General features: G+C 43.7%; 1 pseudogene; it reads right to left on the bottom strand.

Annotated features, from left to right (window-relative positions):
• LOC117366474 overlaps positions 1-23103 on the bottom strand; it is a 36577-nt pseudogene extending 13474 nt beyond the window's left edge.
• Between the last annotated feature and the right edge of the window lie 250 nt (positions 23104-23353).

Below are 23353 nucleotides of genomic sequence, written 5' to 3'. Positions count from 1 at the left end.
CATATGTGGGGGGGAGGGGGTGCTATTGGCATGGAGGCACCCTCGATATGTTGGTATAGTGGATGGTGATTTGATTCAGGGGGGGGAAGGGTGGGGGGAGGGGGGGAGGTTGGGAAGGTTGGGGGTGGGGGTCTGTGGGGGGGGGATGTGGATGTGTTTGATTCTTGGGTGAGTGAGTGTTTGTGGTGTGTCTGCTGGGGTGAGGGCTGGGCGCCCTGGCAGCAGTTTTTCTTTATTCTGCTTGCTAATCCTTTCCGTAGGGGCCCGTGAGAGCTAAGAGGGGACTTCGCTGTGTCTCATGGAATGTTTCCGGGATAAATTCCAGCAAAGATCCTTCAGTGTCTGGCCCGTCATCAGGCAGACATTGCTGGTTTACAGGAGACGAAACTCTCTGCGCTTGAGCATGCTAAACTGAAGCGTTCATGGGTTGGTCAGTGTTATCATGCCTCCTCATCCAAAGCTAAGGCAGGGGTGGATCTTCTTATTCATAAGTCTGTACCTTTTACTATGACTAAGGTCATTTCTGACCCAGAGGGACGCTATGTGCTGGTTCAGGGTATGCTCCATCAACAGCGGGTACTCCTAGCCTCTGTCTATGCTCCTATGTGGTACAGCGTTCTTATTTCAAAGGCTTTTGGGTACTCTTCTCCCTTTACAATCTCAGTTCTCTGCATCCCCTGGTTCTTTTGGGGGACTTTAACTCTGTACTTGACTCCAGTCTGGATTGTTCTGGGGGGTCTACACGCACTTCCTCTAGATCTGATAATGGACTGCAGTCTTTTATACAGACCCTGGATCTGGTGGATTTGTGGCGTACTCTGCATCCTGGGGACCATGATTACACTCATATTTCTAAGGTACATCACACATCTGCTAGGATTGACTATACTCTCTTTTCCCATTCTTCTTTTCACTGTGTCTCTGGGGCGTCTATTGGGGCCTTGGCTATTTCGGACCATGCTCCGATATGGCTTGACCTGCTGCTGGGGGGGGGGGGGGGAAGGGGGAATCGGGTTGGTGGATATAGATGGAGATTTCCTGCAGCTCTTTATCATGACCCCAATTTTTCCTTCTTTCTGATCAAGTCCTGGAGAGATTTTGTTTCATTCAATGGGGAGCATGTGGAAGATGGGGACCTTTTTTGGAGTACAGCTAAGGCGGTGTTGCGGGGGGCCATTATAGAATATAGCTCCCGTAAGCGTAAGATTTTAGCTTCTAAGATTTTGGATTTGGAAAAGAGGGTTAAACTCAGCCATCAGTTGTTTATTCGTTCTCCCACCACACAACATCGGCATGACTTCTATACTGCCCAGATGGCTTTCAATACCTTATTGCATGAGCGGGCGCATAATTCTTTATTTTATTCAAAATATAAATTTCATAGGTTTGGTAATAGGCCTGGTCGAATGCTTGCCAATTTGACTAAGGGGTGGAAAGGTCCTACTTTGATCTCTTCACTGCGCTCTGCTCCGGGACAGCTTGTGACTCAGCAATCGCAGCCGGAGGCCCTTTTTGTTCAATATTACCAAACACTTTACACGGCAGAGGTCATGGATAAGGCTTAGTTGATTGAGGTCTTCCTTGACTCTCTGGCATTACCCATCTTGCCGGATGCCGCTAGTGAGGTTTTGAACCTCCCTATTTCTCGGGAAGAGGTTCTAGGTGTTGTGAAGAGGCTTCCCCTGGGTAAATCTCCGGGACCTGATGGGTTCAGTGGTGAATTTTTCAGGCTTCTTAGTGGCTACATTGTGGACCCGCTTTGTCGCTATTTTAATCAGGCCATTGAACATGGCTCCTTTCCCGAGCTGGCAAATCAGACTCTTATTACAGTTCTGCCTAAGCCAGGAAAGGACCATAGCCTGGTCGAATCCTACCGCCCTATTTCCCTTATTAATGTGGACTTTAAAATATTGGCCAAATTGTTAGCGGACCGCCTGGCTCCTTATTTGGCCACCTTGATACAGGAGGATCAGGTCGGTTTTGTGCCGGGCAGGCAGGCGGGTCATAATGTACGCAAACTTTTGTTGGCTATGGCACATTGTGACTACCATCAAATTCCTTCTCTGGTCATTAGTTTTGACTCGGAGAAGGCATTTGATCGGGTCGAATAGGCCTTTCTTTTTCCGTTATTGGCTAAATATGGGATCTCGGGGTTCTTCCTGCAGGCCTTACGAACCTTGTATTCCAACCCGGCGGCAGCGGTGCTAGTTAATGGCTGTCCTTCCTCAGTATTTCGACTGGAGAGGGGGACTAGGCAGGGTTGCCCGTTGTCCCCACTTTTATACATCTTGTTTTTGGAGCCTTTATTGATCTGGCTTCGGCATCACATCCGGATCTCTCAGGGGTGGAGGTGGGCGGCTCGTCGATCCACTGCATGGCTTTTGCTGACGACATTATGGTTATTCTTACGGACCCGAAGAAGGCTCTAGGTCCTTTATTGGATCTCTTTCATAGTTTTGGGGAGCTCTCTGGATTGAAGCTTAATGTCTCTAAATCGGAGGCTATGGCTTTACATCTTGATATTGATGTGGTGTGGCCTCTTTTCCCACTGAGAGCGACACCTCTACAGGTTAAATATTTAGGGGTCTATGTACCTTCCGCTCTGAATCAATTGTATGAGGCTAATGTGGGGCCCTTAATTAAAAAAACGGTTGAGCTCCTACGTCTCTGGGGTGCACTCCCTCTCTCTTTGTCCGGGCGTATCTATTTGTATAATATGATGCTGGTGCCTCGATGGTTGTATCTTCTACAGACCTTACCCTTGTGGCTGAAACGTAGGGATTTGGATGTTTTATATAAAGCGTTGCGTACCTTTCTGTGGGGTGGCAGAAGGCCTCGCCTACCACTTCATGTGTTAATATTACCCTCTCTCTATGGGTGGATTTGGTCTGCTTGACCTTCAGCTCTATAATTTGGCCTGTGGGCTGAGCGTTCTCCGTGATTGGTGTCTTGAAAGTTCGGTTGCCCTAAATTATCCACTAGAAAAGGATTTGTTGGGACCGGTGGCGGGGTTGTATATTCTTCATGCTCCTTCTATCCGCTTGCCCCTGCCTATACGGACTCATGTTGTCTGGGCCTATATGCGCTGGGGCTGGAAACTCTTGTGTAGGAAGTTTTCTTTGAACTTTAGTGAGACACCGTTTCTTCCCTTGGTAGGAAATCTGGACTTTACTCCGGGTTCGGAGACTCGCACTTTTAGTATTTGGCATTCCCAGAGCATTAAAAGAGTGGGGACCTTCTACATGAGCGGGGGCGCCTGCTTACCCCCTCGGAACTTCAGTCCTTATACGACCTCGACATTGTTGATATGTTTGGGTACTTTCAGGTGCGTCATTATATCTCTGGCCTAGACGCATTGGGGGTGTCAGCTCACAGTGCTGATCGTTTGGGTAGGTGTCTGGCTTTATGGGAACCAGTGGCCCCTAAGCTGAGCTATTATATCTCGACCTTACTGACCTTGTGTCCTGATACTCAGACTGGTCACTTGGCACACACCTGGAGCCAGGACTTGCAGAGTGACATCTCGCCGGATGTGCTTTCCCATGGTTTTGGCAGCATTGCGGCTGTTTCTTGGAGTATGATTCATCGGGAGCAGGAATATAAGTTCTTGCATAGAGCTTTCATTTCACCAGTCCGAGCCTTTCGAGCGGGTTTCGCTGACTTGCCCTAAATGTGCCTCTCCTGGAGCCACGTTGGGGAATATGTTTTGGACCTGCTCCCGTATACAGCGGTTCTGGTCTCGGGTTTGGTCTTATCTTCGCTCTTTCGTGCCAAATTTGCCAGCTTGTTCTCCTTTGATTGTTCTTTTTTATGTTCTGGATGGGATGGGATTTATGTCCGGAGGGCACCGTTTGTTTGTGCAGAAAGCCTTCTTACTGGCCAAACAGGCGATTTTGGTGTACTGGCAGGAGCAGGCTATGCCAACGGTGGTACAATGGCAACGTTCACTCTTTGAATTGGCCTTGCTGGAGCGCCGGGCTGTGTCCGGTAGGGTTCCCCGTTGTTGGGATCGTTTTCAGGAGATTTGGGAGGCTTATTGGACGGCTTTACCGCATCGTTCTAGGAGTTTACTGCTTAACTCATAGGATATGGGGAACTGCACCTCTTTCTTTTCTGCTTTCTGGCGCTTGTTGCTTGTTTCCTCACTCACTCATACATATACATACCTGTGTTTTCCATACCTGTGTTTCTCTGACATCTTTCTTATTGTTGTGCCATCCACGTGGGAGGGGGGGGCTGGGTGGGGAGGTTGGGTATCTTTGGGGTGATATTTGTAAAATCATTTCTGAGCACTTGATTCTTTATGGCACTGTGTGACTGTTGTATTCTTTGTTGATGCCTTGTACTTAGGGTTTGCCGTGGTGTATTATTGCTCTTTTGGCACAGCTGCCTTTTGTTGTGTTCTGTGTTTTTTCTTGATTTGCTCAATAAAATATATTAAAAAAAAAAAAATAAAAAAAAATCAGTGCCGACCGCACCCTCCGCTCATTGCTATTTTATAAATGGCGCTTAAAGTTAGGGATGATTTATAGACTAACACTTATGCCTGGAAATCATGGCTAACTAGCTGCTTTTTTGTGGTATAACTTTAGGCACAGCCTGGTTGTAATTGTAGACAATACGATGAAACCTTTCGCCCAATGTATAGCAGCAGCCAAAAAAGCAAACATGATGCTAGGAATAACAAGACTGAAGATATTATAATGCCTCTGTATGGCTCCATGGTTAATGTGACCATTTATTTTTTTCATCAAAACGGGACATCTACTAATATTCAGTCCCGCCCCCAATCCCACCCTAGCCCCACCCCAAACCCATCCTAGCCCCACCCCCAATCCCACCCTAGCCCGTCCCCAATTTCTTCCATTCATTTTTCATGTATACACAATATCTTATTATTTCATAATGATAACCATAAAATTAAAAAAACCACAAAGCACCCTATACGCAGAGAAAATGTTAATTATCATTTATATTGGGGGGGTTTTCAATGATGTCAGCTCAGTAACTATAGAAAAATAGACAAATATAGTGCAAAATATAGACAGCAGATATAAATTCTCAAAACTGACACATTTTTATCACTAAATTGAAAATAAAATCATTTTCCTACCTTTGCTGTCTGGTGATTTCATGAGTCTCTGGTTGCGTTTCCTTCTGACTGTGCATCCTATCTTTCATTTCTTTCTGCACTCAGGCCCAACAATTGTCTATTCCCTCCCTCCTTCCTTCCTATGTCCTTAGTGCCCCCAGTGCCTTCCTATGTCCTTACTGTCCCCAGCGCCTCCTTCCTATGTCCTTAGTGCCCCAGTGCTTCCTTCCTATGTCCTTAGTGCCCCCAGACCCAGTGTCAGTTCTCCTTTGTACCTTTGTTCCAGGTCTCCCTCTCTCCCTCCTCTGTTATGATCTTGCCTCTCTGCTTTTCCTCAGGGGCTCTCCTCCTCTGTCTGCACCTCCCAAAGTCCTGCTTCTGCCTCCTGTTTTTCCCCTTTGGTCCAGGCTTTATCTCTCTAGTCTTTCTTCTACTTACAATCCCCCCCATCTCTGCCATTTTCACTCCTTCCTATGTCCCCTCACTGCCTTCTAGCCTTTGTCCCACTCCCTCCCAAAAAGCCTGCTGGCCTACCTCCCCCAAAGCCAGCCTCCCCCAAAGCCAGTCTGCCTGTCTCCCCCAAAGACAGCCAGTCTGCCTGCCTACCTCCCCCAGAGCCTGCCTGCCTGCCTCCCCCAAAGCCAGCCTGCCTGCCTCCCTCAAAGCCAGCCTGCCTGTCTCCCCCAAAGTCAGCCAGTCTGCCTGCCTACCTCCTCCAGAACTAGCCAGCCAGCCTGCCTATTTCCCCCAGAGCCTGCCTGCCTGCCTCCTCCAAAGTCAGCCTGCCTGCCTACCTATCTCCCCCAAAGCCTGCCTACCTCCCTCCCTCCCCCAGAACCAGCCAGCCAACCTGCCTGCCTACCTCCTTTCCCCCCTGAAAAACAAAAGCCTCCCTCCAGGCCCGATTTAGGTCCACTGCCAGTTGCTCCTCTGCTGCCACTACTCACACCGGGAAGCCATTCTTCCCAATGTCAATTCTGACGTCGGAGAGGACGTCAGGCAGCAATTGGCTGGCACGGAACGTCCTCTCCGACGTCAGAATTGACGTTGGGAAGAAGGCTTCCGGGTGCGAGTAGAGGCAGCAGAGGAGCAGCGGCGGTGGACCTAAATCGGGCCTGGAGGGAGGCTTTTTTTTTTTTTTGGTGCGGCAGGGGAGGGACAGGAAGCGATCGCCTGTCCCGTTGTCCCTGCGCACAGCTTCAGGACGCTGTCCCTGAAAATGGGACATTTTGGCGTCCCAAAGCTGTGTGTGGGGACAACGGGACAGGGGATCCGAAAATGGGACTGTCCTGTTCAAAACGGGACGTATGGTCACCTTATCCATGCTGCGACCTCACCTGGAGTACTGCATTCAATATTGTTTGCTTTCCTCCTATTCTACATCTCTCAGCCATTACTGGTATTATCCTAAACTGGTGGTCAAGGCCCAAATTCATTCTGGAAATCAGGTAAACTGAACCTAAATCCTACCACTAGGTATCACCATAATATAGTGGTTTTGAATCCACGCCTCAGGACACAAGTAGCCAGTTAGCTTTACATGATAGCTACAATGATTGAGATAAATCTGCATGTATTATCCCCATTCTATGCAAATCTATCTTCTGCATATTCATTGTGGAAATCCTGAAGACCTGACTGGCTAGGCATGTCTCATGGACTGGGTTGAGCTTTATGGACTGGGGTTCCCTCTCCACACCAGGGCTGTAAATGCTGATTTTGTGGCATTGGCAGCTCCAGCTGGCTCAGAAAATAAAATCTAAACCTGAGAATTGAATCTAGATTCTCTACATGGCATTTTACAGCACTTTTACTGAGTCATCACATTATCTCTACATAAACATATTAACCAATGTCTCTTCTGGTCAATTTTAATACCTCTGTTAGGCCTGCGTGATAGAACATGTAAGACTTCTGAGTTTCTGTAACAGAAGAAATAATGTGTATTTGGGATCCTTTTAGTCACTGATATCCAAACTTTTCGTCATACCCTTTTAAAGATTCCTTCTTCAAGCAATTTATCTGCCTGAGTGTTCCCTGAAGGAGAGTCTTGAAATTTTCTTAAAGTTTGCACCTGCAAATACTGTATTAATTAATTTTATTAAAGTATCATTTCTATCTAACAACTTACCATAATTGGTATTAAATTTTTGACAAGCATATATTTAACAGAAAGACAAGTCAGAACGATTTCTCACCTGAAGGACAAGTTGCATATGCTCCTTTAGCAGTGACAGAAGTACACATCAATTTAATATGGAGAATTGCCAGATCTGCAGATGATGAAATACAGAAGGAAAATATGTTATAGTGATAATCAGTGACATTCATATGCATTTGCTATGCTTGCTAAAACTGGGAATCAGAAATTTTGTGGACTTAAACGAATGTAAAGAAATATATTAATTTAATTAATCAGAAGTTATCAGTATTATGATACAGTTTAGAAGGATGACAGATGGCTACCCAGCTACAAACATTTGCTCCAAAATGCTTCGATTTTAGAGTAATCAAACAAGCCCTCAAAAAAATTCTGTGGAGGTGCAGGGCTTAGCTCTCTCCCCCTCACCACACTTTTTGAAAGGTGGAAAGGTTATCTCTGTGAAGATACAGGAGTTGGGGAAGGAGGGGGCTCTCCATACCTGTAGTACCTTCTGGGCCACTAGAAGTGATATGAAAGGCTACTGCAAATTATTATTTCATCATTCATTCTTTACTTCTCTTCCCCAAGATATTAGAGCAAATTAAAATTAAAATTCATCATATTTTGTACAAATAGCAAAGTAGAAATATCACAAAATATAAAATAACAACACCATAAAAATACCTCTCTAACCAATCCTTACCTATACCGAACCAATCCTTACCTTGAACCAATCCTTACCTATACCGAACCAGTCCTTACCTTGAAATTATCCAAAACTATGGATAAAAATGGTTTTAGTTTTCTTGCGAAAACAAGAGAATTGACCCAATGATCTCCACAGACAAATCCAAGAAGAAACAAAAAACAATGTGGAGAAATGATGTTCCCGAGATGGACTTTATTAATATTAAAATAATATTAAATCTTGGCAAACCACATAAAAACCTCTAGGACACAGTCCGCTGAAAAGCTTTGGACCCTGGAACCAACACAGTCCATGTTTCAACAGAATGTCTTTTTCAGGGGTTCCTATGAAATCCTATGGTAAAGATACATGGATAAAAATGCCAGTCAGAAATAAACTGATCTATAAAAGCTGTGTGCAGGACATCTTGAGAGGACTGGAACCATAGAAAGTCTCTGCTCCAGTAAGGGTTCTATATAACATATATATCTAAGTGAAAATTAAACTTGTAATATAGGCTGCATACATGTAAGCCACCATGAAAAAAGGAGATGATAACTGTGGAAATTTTCTAGGACATGTAGCATGGGCCAGCCTCGTTTGCAAATAGAAGCAATGACAAAGAAATCATACCATGCATCATATGGGCAGGGGAAAAAGAAAGCATTAATATAACAGTGCTTGGTAGATTCAGCTTGTCACAGGGCTGTTACCTACAAAACCCTACACCTTCCTTTGGTGGATTCACTATAGAAAGGAACAAAGAAAAAATATCACACATCTAAGTTAAATCTGCTTAAATATTTTCTCTGGCTATCTTTGCCTAGATAACATCAGAAAACATAGAAGGATAATTTCTGTTAAATTTATGAAAAAATTTCTAGACTACTTTAATTGGATAACTTTCATTCCCCAATATGGGGATCCAAGGAGCTAATTTTCAGACCACTGGGTAACACTTTAGACTGCTGGCGATCTTAAAAACATTTTATATGATAATGGAATATATGGGTGGAAGGGATGGGAAAGGGGAAGGGATAAGAATTTATGTAATGTACCAATGATTGTTTGTAAGTGATGTACTTATTGTTAATGTGAATGAATATATTTAACACTTAATGTAATTTTGAAAATGAATAAAGAATATATAAAAAAAAAACAACATTTTCATCCCCAATAGACTTTGAATAGAAATTTCTCCTAAATCTAAGAAGTTGAAATTTGGTCAGCCCAGGTGGTCAGCACAGGTGTTCATCAACGGATTGTGGTTTTTTTCAACAATAGATTATATTATCCACGAAAAGCGCCCCTTACTATTGAGCGGCGATTGTCTTGGACCCATGAAGAAGGTGTCCTTTGTTGAAACACGGACCATGTCGGGTTCTTTCCAGTCAATGCACATGTGGATTTTTATGTAACTTTTTAATGATTGAATAAAACCCTGCATCATTTACATCTGCTCCAAAGTTTCTTTTGCTATTTTGTTGGACTTCTGTTACATAAGAACATAAGAATTGCCACTGCTGGGTCAGATCAGTGGTCTATCCTGCCCAGCAGTCCGCTCATGCGGTGGCCCTCAGGTCAAAGACCAGTGCTCTAAATGAGTTCAGCCTCACCTGTGTACATTCCAGTTTAGCAGGAACTTGTCCAACTTTGTCTTGAAACCCTGGAGGGTGTTTTCCCCTATAACAGACTCCGGAAGAGCGTTCCAGTTTTCCCCCACTCTCTGGGTGAAGAAGAATTTCCTTATGTTTGTAAGGAATCTATCCCCTTTCAACTTTAGAAAGTGCCCTCTCATTCTTCCTACCTTGGAGAGGGTGAACAGTCTGTCTTTATCTACTAAGTCTATTCCATAGTAACATAGTAGATGACGGCAGATAAAGACCCGAATGGTCCATCCAGGCTGCCCAACCTGATTCAATTTAAATTTTTAAATTTATTTTTCTTAGCTATTTCTGGGCAAGAATCCAAAGCTCTACCCAGTACTGTGCTTCGGTTCCAACTGCTGAAATCTCCTTTAAAACCTACTCCAGCCCATCTACACCCTCCCAGCCATTGAAGCCCTCCCCAGCCCATCCTCCACCAAACAGCCATATACAGACACAGACCATGCAAGTCTGCCCAGTACTGGCCTTAGTTCAATTTTTAATATTATTTTCTGATTCTAGATCCTCTGTGTTCATCCCACGCTTCTTTGAACTCAGTCACAGTTTTACTCTCCACCACCTCTCTCAGGAGCGCATTCCAGGCATTCACCATCCTCTCCGTAAAGTAGAATTTCCTAACATTGCCTTTGAATCTACCACCCCTCAACCTCAAATTATGTACTCTGGTTTTTTACCATTTACCATTCCCTTCAGTATTTTGAACATTTTGATCAAGTCCCCTCTCAATCTCCTCTTTTCAAGGGAGAAGAGGCCCAGTTTCTCCAATCTCTCATTGTACGGCAACTCCTCCAGCCCCTTAACCATTTTAGTCACTCTTCTCTGAACTCTTTCGAGTAGTACCGTGTCCTTCTTCATGTATGGTGACCAGTGCTGGACGTAGTACTCCAGGTGAGGGTGCACCATGGCCCGGTACAGCGGCATGACAACTCTCTCCAATCTGTTCGTGATCCCTTTTTAAATCATTCCTAGAATTCTGTTCACCCTTTTTGCCGCCAACGCGCATTGTGCAGATGGATTCATCAACTTGTCGATCAGAACTCCCTAATCTCTTTCCTGGGAGGTCTCTCCAAGTACCGCCCCGGACATCCTTTATTCGTGCATGAGATTTTTGTTACCGACATGCATCACTTTACACTTATCAACATTGAACCTCATTTGCCATGTTGATGCCCATTTCTCAAGCTTGATTATGTCACGTTGCAGAGCTTCACAATCCCCAGGTGTCTTCACTACTCTGAATAACTTCGTATCTTCTGCAAATTTAATCACCTCGCTTGTCGTACCTATGTCCAGGTCATTTATAAAGATATTGAAGAGCACGGGTCCAAGCACCGAGCCCTGCAGCACCCCACTGGTGACGCTCTTCCAGTCCGAGTATTGTCCATTTACACCCACTCTCTGTTTCCTATGCTCCAGCTAGTTTTTAATCTACGTATTTCACCCTCAATTCCATGGCTCACAATTTTCCGAAGTAGTCGTTCGTGCAAAATCTTGTCGAACGCCTTCTGAAAGTCCAGATATACAATGTCGACTGGGTCGCCCTTGTCTATCTGCCTGTTTACTCCCTCGAAGAAGTGCAGCAAGTTCGTCAGACAAGATCTGCCTTTGCTGAAACTGTGCTGGCTGGTCCTCATCAGACCGTGTCCGTCAAGGTGATCAATGATGTGGTCCTTTATCTGCGCCTCTACCATCTTTCCTGGTACCGAGGTCAGACTCACCGGTCTGTAGTTTCCTGGATCTCCTCTCAAACCCTTTTTGAAGATCAGCGTAATATTCGCCACCTTCCAATCTTCTGGAATCTTTCCCAATTTGATCGACAGGCTGGCTATTAGTTGAAGCAGTTCAGCTATAGTCCCTTTCAGTTCCTTGATGACCCTCAGATGGATGCCATCAGGTCCCGAGGACTTATTGCTCTTTAGCCTATCAATCTGCCTGTATACCTCTTCAAGACTGACCGTCAGCCCTGTGAGTTTCCCATCTTCATTTCCAGCATAGAGCCTGATGGGTTCCGGTATGTTGCGTATATCCTCTTCGGTAAATACAGACATAAAAAATGTGTTCAGTTTATCGGCGATTTCTTTATCTTCCTTTAGCACTCCCTTTATTCCATGATTATCCAATGGCCTCACTGCTTCCTTCGTGGGTTGTTTCCCCTTAATGTATCAAAAGAACGGCTTGAAGTTTTTCGTCTCCTTGGCTATTTTTTCCTCATAGTCTCTTTTGGCTCCTTTTACCGCCTTTTGGCACCTGTGTTAATGTTATTTGTGCTTATTCCAGTTTTCGTCCGTTTTTTACCTTTTCCATTCCTTAAATTAAGTTTTTTTTGTCTCTGATCGCTTCATTCACCTCTACAGTGAGCCACACTGGTTCTTTGTTCTTTTTCCTCTTGGATCCTTTGTTGATACGCAGTATATGTAGATTTTGTGCCTCGGTGATTGTGTCCTTAAAAAGGGACCAAGCTTGCTCTAGCATTTTTACAGTGCTTATTCTCTTCTTAATGTTCTAGAATTGTTGAGTTTCTTCTCTTGCTGTTGACCAAGGCATTCTGTTACCATGATTTTTCTATGCAGCATTTCATAGTAAATTGGCTTGTTCAGTTGTCTCGATAGTGGAAGGGATATTTGTGAGGAGAAGGGAAGATGGGTTTTGTTGATCTTTGTTCTGTATTTGTGATTTATAAAATGACTGTTGTACAGAATATTATTTCTTTTTATATTTTAATAAAATGATTTCAATATATAATAATAATTATTTGAGGATCGTGGGATCAGACATAGTTCATGGGGATGGGGACAAACTTTGTCCCCATGTCATTCTCTAGGTACCACTTTCACTAATATAAATATCATAAAATATATTACATTTTGTAATCATCAAAGAATTTAATATTTAAAAAGTCTAAATGTAAAACATATCCTGAAAAAATGGGTTAATCAAATTATTATTTTGGCTGGTGCAGTGGGTTTTGCAGTGGAAGGAGGGAATGGGTATCCCTCTATTCTCCATTCCAGTTCGTCAGGTGGGCCATGGGGGAGGGCCATCATCGGCGGGAGGGGTGGAGGGTGGGGGTGGCAAAGCATTTTAAAAAATTGGATAGATACCTAGAGGACATAGGGATTGAGGGGTACAGATAGGAGTAGAGGTAAGGTTATAGGGACAGGATTAGAGGTAAATTATAAAATTAGTCAGGGACCACTGTTCAGGCAGTGGGCCTGATGGGCCGCCGCGGGAGCAGACCGCTGGGCAGGATGGACCTCTGGTCTGCTCCAGCGGAGGCAACTTCTTATGTTCTTATGTAGATATTATGCATGTGTAACACATGTACATCTGCGCCATTAAAAAAATGACCCTCTCCCCCCCAAAAAAACAAAAAACAGGCAGACCTGTCGGTAACACAGTTACTGACAGGTCCTGTTTTTTTCAGGTCGGTAGAGTGATCACTGTTTTTTGTGCCATGTTAAAGCATCGATCAGTTGGCTAGTTGGCATGGCATTTCAATATTAATGACACTATTTGCATGGCCAGATCGGAGAATGAGCAATAGCAGGAAAAAACACACAGTGAGCCATTTTGTGCATCGGGTCAGCAAATGTGATTGATTGCTAAACCGGTCAAACCGGTTTAGCGACGATTGTTAGACAACTGTAGATTTTTAGTGCACCTAGCCTACTGTCTTCCTATTTACAAGGTAAGTGCTTCTGAATTAACAACACACTAGTCAGTTAATGCATGTTACATATGTTAACTTCAGGGAACACTTCACATTTATTCTCTGCCTATGCTTCACCCAGTAGCGCCTCCTAATCAACAACTCCATTAACAGGTGACTTACTGTGTGCTAATGGAGATGTTATCACAAACATAGTTTAGCATCATTAAACTGGGGATTAACAGTTAATGCAGCTTAGTAAAAGGGACCCTTAGTTGTTATCTCTTGAAGATAACCAGCCAACCTTTTGAAAATCTACACTGTGGTGATCTCAGTTATAGTTACCTGAAGACTTACAGAAACTCTTCAGAGAGAGTACATCAGAGATGGTGCATTGATCAGGACGTGTGGCAACAAAGCCAAATTGAAGGACAATGAATAGGAAACCACCAACGACCTTCATGGTACTATAGAAATCAACAAAGGGGAAAACAATTTATGTATTCTACAATTAAATATATTTTTACTCTTAAACAATTAGAGGCTACATGTGAAACTTGGCTCATGGAATTTTCGACATTTGTATTTAATTTGAACCATCAACAACTATAATATATTACTGGCACCTCATTAAATTCTTTTTAATCCCTCTTCATATGCATATGTATATGTTTCTGTCACCAAAAGGGTAAAGAAGAGAAGTGGCTTGAATGGAGCAGTTCACACATATTTCATTGGATTGTAAATTATAAAATTGAAACCAATGTTATACATTTAACTATTAGATATCTGGTTAACAGATTTTAAAGGATGCATTTTACATGTTAATTACAGGATGCCACAGAATAAAGGTAATAGGTACTATTGCATATTTCTACTACTAGGAATCAGTAAGAAACTCCACTGTTCAGTTATTAGGTTTCACTATCAAGAAAGGTATAAAGCCCGATAAAGGAAATGAAGTATACATTCCAATGAAATACATTTTGTGGAGTCTATTCTATAAAGAAAATAGCTCAATATGTATACTCTAGAAGAAAGGCAGGAGAGAGTGAATATGACTGAGACTTTTAAATATCTCCGTGTCATTAATTTATAGGAGATGAGCCTTTTCCAAATGAAGGAAACCTCTGGAACGAGAGGGCATAAAATGAAGTTAAGAGATTATAGGCTCAGGAGTAATCTAAGGAAGTGGTCTTCATTCAAAGGTCCAGAAGCCAATGACAGCCCTTGGAGACCTCTTGGGCTGTCCAGGCCGCCTGTCCAGAATATCATCCTCAATCCCCTCCCTCCCCCCCCCCCCCCAGCAGGACTTTCTCACTTTTCTTGTTCCCAGCAGCACTGCACTCTCACTCTTCAGGCCTCAGGCAACATAATTGAAGTAAATACATTGCTTTCAGTGGCCCTTGAAACTTTCTCTCTGCTACAGCTTCCTGTCCTCATCTAGGTGAGATTCTATAGCAAAAGGGAAAACTTCCAGGGCTGCCAAAGGCAGTGTGTTTACTTCACTCACATTGCCCATGGTCCGAAGAGTAAGAGTGCAGTGCTGTTGGGAACAAAAAGAGTGAGAAAGTACCAGATCCCACCATAGGAAATCACTGTGGGAAAGTAGTTGACAGATACCGGACTGCGGGGATGGGGAAAAAAAGGAAAGAAAGATGCCAGACCTCCAGGAGAGGGAAGAGAAGGGGAGGACAAAGATGCCAGACTATGGGAGGGGGAGGGAAAGAGGGTAGAGAGATGCCAGACTGTGGGAAGGAGAAGAGAGAGATACCAGACCATAGGAAGGAGAGGAGAGAGATGCCAGACCAGGTAGGGGGAGCAGAGATGCCAAGGGTGACCCATCTGAAAGCTGGAAATTTGCCACCACTATGCTGGACATATCAGGTTAATGAGCTTATTTTTTGAATCCTTGTCCATTTTGACATTTCTTATGTCTATGATTACCATCCATCTTAATCCAGCTTAATAATTACCCTATTTTACATTCATCCCAAGAAATGGCCCACAGCCAAAGATAATTTCTACGGGTTCCTCCTTACAAACTCAATAACAGGCCCCTATAACCTACTGACCGGTGATCTGAATATTCACCTAGAGCAGAGAGAGCAGGGTGACTCCAAAGATTTACTATCCTCATTTTCTCACTAGACTTCTTTGTGCCGGCCCCTGAAAAGACCCATCAAATAGGCCACCAATTAGATTTAGTATCCTTTTCCTCCAAAGAACTAGTCAATCCCAAGATTTACTGGAATCAAGCTACCTAGACTGATTCTGGACCACCGATTATGCAATTTCCAAATTAGCTGGCAAGTAAGACGCTCGCCATCCAAACCCAAGAAGAATAAAAGGAATAAGAAAATGATAGCTAGCAGAGGCTTGGTGTACACAGTGGAATTCTGGTCACACTACGATTTAACTTCTAACCCAGATTCAGACTCCTTCTCGGTGGATTATTGGACTAATACAAGTACACAGATACAAAACAAAATGGCCCCCATTAAACTAAGAAAAGTGAGAAATAAGAATTTGGATGGCTGGTACGACACTGGATAAAGATTCCCAGAATCCCTCTGGATAAAGATTCCCAGACACAACGGTGCTGACACAAAGACTGGCCTTTACTACCGACCGCCAGGACAGGGGGAGGAAACAGACTCGGAAATGATAGAGGAAATTAAACACGAATGTAAGACAGGTAATGTAATCTTGGGGGATTTAAATTTTCCGGAGATAGACTGGGACCTGGGAACTTCAAATTGTGGCAAGGAGGCAATGTTCCTGGAAGTGCTGGGGGACTGCTTCCTGAAACAATTGATGGGAGAGCCGAGAAGAGAAAAAGTCACCTTGGACTTGGTCCTAAACAACATTACGGGGCTGGCTAAGGAAGTAGAAGTCACAGTCCCACTGGGGGCGAGCGATCACAACAGGATCAACTTCAGACTCGATGTCGGGAAGGGGAAAGGTACTAAAACCTCAACCACGACTTTAAACTTTAAAAGGGGAAGATACGATAGCATGAGAACCATGGTGAAACAACGGATCAAGAAAAAAATGGGCAAAGTCAAAACGGTAGAACAGGCATGGTCCCTTTTGAAAAATACTATCACGGAAGCACAAAGCCTCTACATTCCACGGATGTCCAAAGCAAAGAAAACCAAAGGCAAAGGAGAGCCAGCGTGGCTTACTAAAGAGGTTAAGGAAGCCATAAAAGAAAAGAAGGACTCCTTTAAAGCATGGAAATGCACGAAAACAACCAAAACTTGGAACAAACACAAGGATGATCAGAAAAAGTGTCACAGGGTGGTGAGGGATGCCAAAAAGGACTCTGAGGAGAAAATAGTGCAGGAGGCCAAAAACTTCAAGCCCTTCTTCAGGTACGTGAAAGGGAGAAACCCCACAAAAGAGGCAGTGGGACCGCTGGACGACCAGGGAAGGAAAGGGTGCATCAAGGAAGACAAACAAATTGCAGACAGACAAAATTCCTTCTTTGCGTCTGTCTTTACAAAGGAAGACACTGCAACAATTTCAGAAGCAGTAAAAGTATTCAAAGTAGTAACAGAGGACAGCCTTACCACAGTAGAAATGGACTTGGACCAGATTAACCACCAGTTCGACAAACTAAAAAGTGACAAATCTCTTGGACCAGACGGAATTCATTCGAGAGTCTTAAAAGAGCTAAAAGTTGAAATCAGAGAACTATTGTAAAAACTTGCCAACCTGTCAATCAAAAGAGGACAGATACCGGACGACTGGAAGATAGCGAACGTCACGCCGATATTTAAAAAAGGATCAAGAGGAGTACCGGGCAACTATAGACCTGTGAGTCCCTGGGAAGATGGTTGAGGCACTGATCAAGGATAGCATAACCCGGCACTTAGACACACACGACCTGATGATAGCCAGCTAACATGGATTCAGGAAAGGGAAGTCATATTTGATGAACCTACTTCAATTTTTTGAGACAGTGAACAGACAAATTGATAATGGAGAACCGGTGGATATTATATACTTGGATTTTCAGAAAGCGTTCGACAAGGTTCCATATCTAAGACTCCTCAGGAAACTGCAAGGCCATGGAATACAAGGAGATATACTAAGATGGATAGGCAAATGGGTGGAGAACAGAAGGCAGAGAGTGGGCATAAATGGGAAATTCTCAGACTGGGAGAATGTGACTAGCGGTGTGCCCCAGAACTCGGTACTTGGGCCCATCTTATTTAATATCTTCATCAATGACCTAGAGGATGGAACATCCAGTGAGATCATCAAGTTTGAAGATGACACAAAGCTGTGCTGGGCAATCAAATCGCAGAAGGACAGTGAGAAACTCCAGAGCGACTTGAGTCGATTGGAGAATTGGGCATATAAATGACAGATGAAATTTAATGTGGAAAAATGCAAAGTGATGCACTTAGACAGAAAAAATAAGGAACACAAGTATAGTATGTCAGGTGCAACTCTGGGAAAAACCGAACAGGAAAGGGACCTGGGCATATTAATCAATAGGACCCTGAAGCTGTCGGCGCAATGCGCGGTGGCAGCGAAGAACGCAAATAGAATGCTAGGCATGATAAAGAAGGGAATCACAAGTAGATTGGAGAAAGTAATAATGCCACTTTATAGAGCGATGGTCAGACCACACTTGGAATACTGTATCCAACATTGGTCTCCATACCTAAAGAAGGATATAAAAATGCTTGAGAGGGTGCAGAGATGAGCAACGAAGCTAATAAAGGGCATGGAGAACTTGGAATTCTCCAAGGAATGACTTAAGAGACTGGGATTGTTCTCCCTTGAGAAGAGGAGACTGCGAAGGGATATGATCGAGACTTTCAAAATACTGAAAGGAATCGACAAAATAGAGCAGGAAAAAAAATTATTTAAAATGTCCAATGTGACATGGCCAACAGCACATGGACTGAAGCTAAGAGGGAACAAGTTCAGGACAAATATCAGGAAGTTCTGCTTCACGCAACGAGTGGTGGACACCTGGAATGCTCTCCCAGAAGAGGTAATTGCGGAATCCACCGTTCTATGAGAAGCTTAGAGTGATAAGAGGACTAAAACTATGCCAGGATACACCTGGCGGGGCCTCCACGTGTGCGGATCGCTGGACTTGATGAACCTAGGGTCTGTTCCGGAGATGGCACTTCTTATGTTCTTATTAATGGTTGAAATCAGGAGATAGTGAAGGGAGATCGAATTGGAGACTAAAACTAAAAGAATACAAAAACTAATAAAGAAACGCACTAATTTCTATGCCCAAAAAATAGGCTCACCTAACACTAATAGTAGAAACCTCTTCAAATTAGTTAACAATCTTTATGATACTCAGGCCTTCTCCTGCTCTACCTTAGATTCCCCACCATCCGCAGATGCTCTGGCTGAATTTTTTAACAACAAAATAAAAAACTTAAGATCCAAACTAACGGTCTCCACTACCAACCTCTGGACCCACCCAGTTGCTCAATACAAAGACGGATCTAGGGTAGACATGTCCTGGAATAACTTTACTTCTCTGTCCTGGCAACAATTCTGCAAATCTTACATGAAATATGCTGATTCCTATTGCAGATTAGACTGCTGCCCACCAAATATTATGAAAGTTGCTCCAGTCACCTTCAAAGCCAAGCTATTCAATTGGCTTTCCTCTCTACTACTGACCGGTACTTTTCCTGAGGATCTAGGTCAGATTTTGATTACTCCAATTGTAAAAAATCCTAAATAATCCACAAAGCGGATATCAAATTACAGACCTATTTCAAGCACTCCCTTATTTGTAAAGCTGATGGAAGGTTTGGTCAACCAGGACCTAGTAATGCACTTAGACAAATTCAGCATACTACACGACAACCAATCAGGCTTTCGATTGGGGTTTAGTACCGAAACAGTCATTGCATCATTGCTTGATTCCCTCCATAGAGTCAAGGTAAAAGTGCTCTAGTTCTGCAATTAGATTTAAGCAGTGCCTTCGATTTGGTCGATTATGCCATTCTGATTGAGTGTTTGGAGTCAATTGGTCTTTCAGGTAATGTGTTAAAATGGTTTCAGGGTTTTTTGTCTAAACGATCGTATCAAGTCTATAGTGATAATAAACTATCCAGCTGCTGGGTAAACTCTTGCGGAGTGCCCCAGGGCTCTCCCCTATTCCCAACATTGTTTAACATTTATCTCGCCTCACTGGGGAACTTATTGCAAAGCTTAAAAGTCAAATTCTACATCGATGCAGACGATATCACTATTGTCATCCGCCTTACATCCCTGTCATTTAAAGACTCAACAATTTTGGTGAATGGTCAGGCCTTCCCTATTGAAGATTCCATAAAAATCCTGGGAGTGACTCTGGACCGTCACCCTACCCTAAACATACACACGGATTTACTGCTTAGGAAATACTTCTCGATATTATGGAAACTTAGAACCATCAGAAAATATTTTGACGCAGTATCATTCCGCTTATTGGTTCAAACTTCCAGTCTTAGCATACTTGACTACTGTAACATCATTTATTTGGGAACCTTCAAAAAAAAAACCTCCAAAGACTCCGAGTCATTCAAAATTTGGCAGTTCGACTGATTTTTGGGTTGAGAAAATGGGAACACGTTTCAAGTTTATTAGGATTTTATATACCGCCTATCAAGGTTATCTAAGTGGTTTTACAATCAGGTACTCAAGCATTTTCCCTCTCTGTCCCGGCGGGCTCACAATCTATCTAATGTACCTGGGGCTATGGAGGATTAAGTGACTTGCCCAGGGTCACAAGGAGCAGCGTGGGATTTGAACCCACAACCTCAGGGGGTTGAGGCTGTAGCTTCAACCACTGCGCCACACACTCCCTACTACCAAAAACTTCACTGGCTGCCCCTGGAAGCATGAGTTTTGTTTACATATTTTTGCCTTTGTTATAAATCAATTTTTGGCCTGGCCCCAACATACCTGGTTTCTCAATTTAATCTGGACAGTCCTATTAGGCCCACACGCAGAATTCATATGTTCACCTTTCCATCTTTAAAGGACTGCCGCTACAAAAGATTTCTGGACAGAACTCTTGCCTCCCAGGCAGGTAAATGAAACGACTGGTTGGTTAACATTATCATGCATTCCTCATCCCACTTCAATTTTAGAAAAGCAATAAAAACAAATTTGTTCAATCGATTGTAATCTAAAAATCTTATAATGTATTACTACTCCCAACCTGTACCATATATACGATGACTTTGTATTGTACTGCTTCACTGTTTTGTACCACTTCACTGATTGTCCAGCACCTCTTGTTGTAAACTGCCTCGAACTATCTTGGCTTTGGCGGTATATAAAAATAAAATTATTATTATTATTATTATTACATTTCTAATCATCCGGTCTGCCTTGTCCCTCCTCCTAGCCTTCCACTATGTTCAACATGTCCACTCTTTATCAATATTCTTGTCATGCCCAGCATTATTGTTCTGTGCCACTGTCCTCATTTAGCCAGAATCACCCCTCTGTCCCTTTGTCCCCCCCTTACATGTCGTGCATCACCCCTTTGTGTCCTTTTTTTCTCCCCCATGTTGAACATTCCCCTCTGTGTCCCTTATCCCTCCCCATGTTGCACATCACCCCTCACTTTTCCCAAATTCTCTGGTACCACTGCCTCCCTTCCACAATCAGCATATTAGTGTCTCTCTTCTTCCCCACCCCTGAGGCAGCATGTATCCTTCTATTTTCTTTTCTTCCCCCTGAGGCCAATATGTCTCTCTCTATTTTTCTTCCCTCGTCTCTCTCTTCCTAATCCTGGGACTAGCATTTCTTCTTCTTTCTTCCCTCCTTCCAAGCCCCTCTATGGGTTCAATATTTCTTTCTCTCTTTCCTTCTTCCTTCTCCATCTCCCTGGGAATCCAACCTCTTCTCATTCTCTGTTTTGTTCCCATCCTCTGCAGATCCAGTATGTCCCCTGCAGGTCCCAGCATCATTTCCCCCCCTGTTACTCCCTCTGACTTCCAGGCTTGCATTAGATCATCAGTGGTGGCAGCACTCCACTCACACTGTTTACAGCTGGCCTGTGGGTCTTTCCCTTTGTCAGGTCCTGCCCCTTGACACAACTTCCTGTTTTCAGAGATAGCGAAAAGGCCTCCGCAGGCCAGCTGGAGACAACATGGGTGGAGTATGAAAAGCCGCCTACTCACGGCCTTTCAATACCACTGGCTTCATGGAAACTCAATATGCTGTTATAATTAATATATATTTATTTTATTAACAATCAATAACAGGTTACAAGAACAAATCTTTACAGCATATGGAGCCGACAGATAGTATGCCTCAAGTGCTTGAGTATACCTGGATGTCTGTCCTGTTTTCATAATCACAAAGGCTGTCTCTTATACAATTCTTGACAGCTTGAGGCCACGTTGGCACATATCATATTGTTAGTTTTTATTGGTCACTTACAAACGTCATTACATTTATCAGTTTATTAATTACATAGAAACATAGAAATAGACGGCAGATAAGGGCCACGGCCCATCCAGTCTGCCCACCTCAAAGACCCTCCCCTACCTTTCTTTGTAAATACATCCCACGTGTCTGTCCCATTTGGCTTTAAAATCAGGCACGCTGCTGGCCTCAACCTGAAGTGGGAGACAATTCCAGCGATCAACCACCCTTTCAGTGAAAAAGAATTTCCTTGTGTCCCCATGCAGTTTTCCGCCCCTAATTTTCCAAGGATGCCCCCTTGTTGCCGCTGGACCCTTGAAGCAGAAGATATCTTCTTCCATCTCGATGCGGCCCGTGAGATGTTTGAATGTCTCTATCATGTCACCCCTCTCTCTGCGCTCCTCGAGTGAGTATAGCTGTAATTTATCCAGCCTTTCTTCGTACGGGAGATCCTTGAGTCCCGAGACCATCCAGGTGGCCATTCTCTGGACCGATTCCAGTCTCAGCACATCCTTACGATAGTGCGGCCTCCAGAATTGCACACAGTATTCCAGGTGGGGCCTCACCATTGACCTATACAATGGCATAATGACTTCCGGCTTACGGCTGACGAAACCCCTCCGTATTGTGGCCCACTGTAGTGCAGAACAAGACTTTATAGCTCCTACAGTGGAAACCCCAATATAGCACTTTGACGTGTGGCCCGAAATGGAACCACCCTGCAGGACCGGATTCCAAACCGGAATCAACACAAAATAAAGTCACTACAATTATCATTCAAAGAAATAATATAGTTTTATTCCTTTTTGTATCCAGGTAAGTAGTCTTTTCTAAATAGCTGCTAAGCTTGTCAGAATGTTCTATACAGCAGCACAAAGAAAAAAATAGCAAACAAGCAAGCAGAAACCAGCAAACAATAAAGTCCTTGCCTTGCATTCAACAATGTTGTAACCTCAGCTGTGTGTGAGGGTTTCAGCCCAACTCAGGCCTAGCACTGACTGCTCCACAGCAGGCAGTTTCAAAAACCAAAAGAAAACAAAACCAAACAGTTCAAGTCACTTAACTCACAGCACAAGTGTTTTAAAGTTCCTCCAAGCCTCTGGCCAGTTTCACTCACTGCCAGGTAAAGGGGAGTGACAGGTTTTGCACACAAAAGTCCTTAATTTGACTTTCACAATTCCCACCCAAGATATCAGCAAAACCTCACCCCAACAATCACTCCCTAGCTTGCAAACAAAATGTTCCCCATACAGTCCAGCACCAACAAACACCACTCACTGTTTGAGGGTGGAAGCAAAGTCCACCTGCATGGCTTCAGTAATCTCAGGAGCAAACTCTGCCAAACCTTCTTCAAATTCCATGGGCTGTTCTCCTGGCAACATTGGTTCCTCAGCCTGACCCGCCTCCAACACCTCCATTTGAACTGGTTTGCTGCTCCTGCTTGGCTGAGAGGACTCCCTAGGGAGAAAAGGATTAAACCTCCTCCCTAGCTTGCTTCCCTGCCTGTTCTCAGGGACAGATTTAAGTACCTTAGGGCGACACCCTGCTTTGTCAGCCCTGGCAGTGTTCCAAGGGCCTCTTGGGCTCCCCCGGTGGTCAATGTCATTATTTAGCTGAGAAACTACCTGTCCCTTCCCAATTCCTCTCCGGGATTTCTTTTCTGCTCCATTTTCTTTTTCCCTATCTGAGACCGGGGCAG

This window comes from Geotrypetes seraphini, chromosome 9 (genome assembly GCF_902459505.1).
Source record: "Geotrypetes seraphini chromosome 9, aGeoSer1.1, whole genome shotgun sequence".
NCBI lineage: Eukaryota > Metazoa > Chordata > Amphibia > Gymnophiona > Dermophiidae > Geotrypetes > Geotrypetes seraphini.
The sequence above is the reverse complement of the archived record's forward strand: the minus strand, read 5'-3'. Positions and strand labels throughout refer to the sequence as shown.